We start from the raw sequence: 2,500 nt of genomic DNA, 5'->3' as shown, positions 1-2,500 counted from the left end.
CACAAGCGTTGGAGAGCCCGTGCAGACCATAGGTTCTCTCGACGAACGAGAATCGCCGTATTAATGGTAGATCGATGCTGGCGTGAGGTGACGCGCGTCGTCGTTTACACGATTGGGTCGAAACGAACAAAGAAACGAAAGAACATAACACAAAAACGTCCATTACTAAACAAAGATCTCGAACAAAAACAAAAAAACGTCCATTACTAACGAAAGAAAGAGGAGGAGAAGAGAAAATAAGACCCATCGTTGCGACGATCGAGGATGTCACCCGCCGTCAATTTTTCCATTATATACGCGTCTCGGTCGGAGATACGATGCTGGCTGTTTACGTTGCGCTCGCTCGAAGAGGAGACGACGACCGATTGTCACACACAACGCGCAGGGGCCGAAACAAAGCGCCCAAGGATCTACAGCCGAGGAACGAGACGCCGTCGAACATCGTTTCGCGACGTTCCTTTACGGTTTGAACTTGCGTATCCCGCTTTGCCCGGTGGCGTGTGTGCTCGTCGTCGTGCTCCGAACGAAACGTCCTGATGACGGCGAGGAAGTAATAAAATAATATACATCCTTACGGGTAGCCTGAAGCGAATCGCAAACGAACGACAACGCGTCGATTGTGCGGCCATCGTTGCTCGCGCGACTAACGACGACCAGCCGAGAAGGCTGTAGTTTATCGCATCGATTTCATCGAGCAACCGATGGACGCTGCCGCGTTCGTTCGTAAATGAATGTTATACATACTCACGGATAGCCTGAGGCGAATAATCGCAAACGACGACGCGTCGATTGTGCGGCCATCGTTGCTCGCGCGACTAACGACGATCAGCCGAGACGGCTGTAGTTTATCGCATCGATTTCATCGAGCAACCGATGGACGCTGCCGCGTTCGTTCGTAAATGAATGTTATACATACTCACGGATAGCCTGAGGCGAATAATCGCAAACGACGACGCGTCGATTGTGCGGCCATCGTTGCTCGCGCGACTAACGACGATCAGCCGAGACGGCTGTAGTTTATCGCATCGATTTCATCGAGCAACCGATGGACGCTGCCGCGTTCGTTCGTAAATGAATGTTATACATACTCACGGATAGCCTGAGGCGAATAATCGCAAACGACGACGCGTCGATTGTGCGGCCATCGTTGCTCGCGCGACTAACGACGATCAGCCGAGACGGCTGTAGTTTATCGCATCGATTTCATCGAGCAACCGATGGACGCTGCCGCGTTCGTTCGTAAATGAATGTTATACATACTCACGGATAGCCTGAGGCGAATGATCGCAAACGACGACGCGTCGATTTTGCGGCCATCGTTGCTCGCGCGACTAACGACGACCAGCCGAAACGGCTGTAGTTTATCGCATCGATTTCATCGAGCAACCGATGGACGCTGCCGCGTTCGTTCGTAAATGAATATTATACATACTCACGGATAGCCTGAGGCGAATGATCGCAAACGACGACGCGTCGATTTTGCGGCCATCGTTGCTCGCGCGACTAACGACGACCAGCCGAGAAGGCTGTAGTTTATCGCATCGATTTCATCGAGCAACCGATGGGCGCTGCCGCGTTCGTTCGTATATGAATATTATACATACTCACGGATAGCCAGAGGCGAATAATCGCAAACGACGACGCGTCGATTTTGCGGCCATCGTTGCTCGCGCGACTAACGACGACCAGCCGAGACGGCTGTAGTTTATCGCATCGATTTCATCGAGCAACCGGTGGACGCTGCCGCGTTCGTTCGTAAATGAATAATATACATACTCATGGCTAACTTGAGGCGAATAATCGCAAACGACGACGCGTCGATTTTGCGGCCATCGTTGCTCGCGCGACTAACGACGACCAGCCGAAACGGCTGTAGTTTATCGCATCGATTTCATCGAGCAACCGATGGACGCTGCCGCGTTCGTTCGTAAATGAATAATATACATACTCATGGCTAACTTGAGGCGAATAATCGCAAACGACGACGCGTCGATTTTGCGGCCATCGTTGCTCGCGCGACTAACGACGACCAGCCGAAACGGCTGTAGTTTATCGCATCGATTTCATCGAGCAACCGATGGACGCTGCCGCGTTCGTTCGTAAATGAATAATATACATACTCATGGCTAACTTGAGGCGAATAATCGCAAACGACGACGCGTCGATTTTGCGGCCATCGTTGCTCGCGCGACTAACGACGACCAGCCGAAACGGCTGTAGTTTATCGCATCGATTTCATCGAGCAACCGATGGACGCTGCCGCGTTCGTTCGTAAATGAATGTTATACATACTCATGGCTAACTTGAGGCGAATAATCGCAAACGACGACGCGTCGATTTTGCGGCCATCGTTGCTCGCGCGACTAACGACGACCAGCCGAGACGGCTGTAGTTTATCGCATCGATTTCATCGAGCAACCGATGGACGCTGCCGCGTTCGTTCGTAAATGAATAATATACATACTCATGGCTAACGTGAGGCGAATAATCGCAAACGACG

Source organism: Colletes latitarsis, unplaced genomic scaffold, assembly GCF_051014445.1.
Source record: "Colletes latitarsis isolate SP2378_abdomen unplaced genomic scaffold, iyColLati1 scaffold0039, whole genome shotgun sequence".
NCBI lineage: Eukaryota > Metazoa > Arthropoda > Insecta > Hymenoptera > Colletidae > Colletes > Colletes latitarsis.
The sequence above is the reverse complement of the archived record's forward strand: the minus strand, read 5'-3'. Positions refer to the sequence as shown.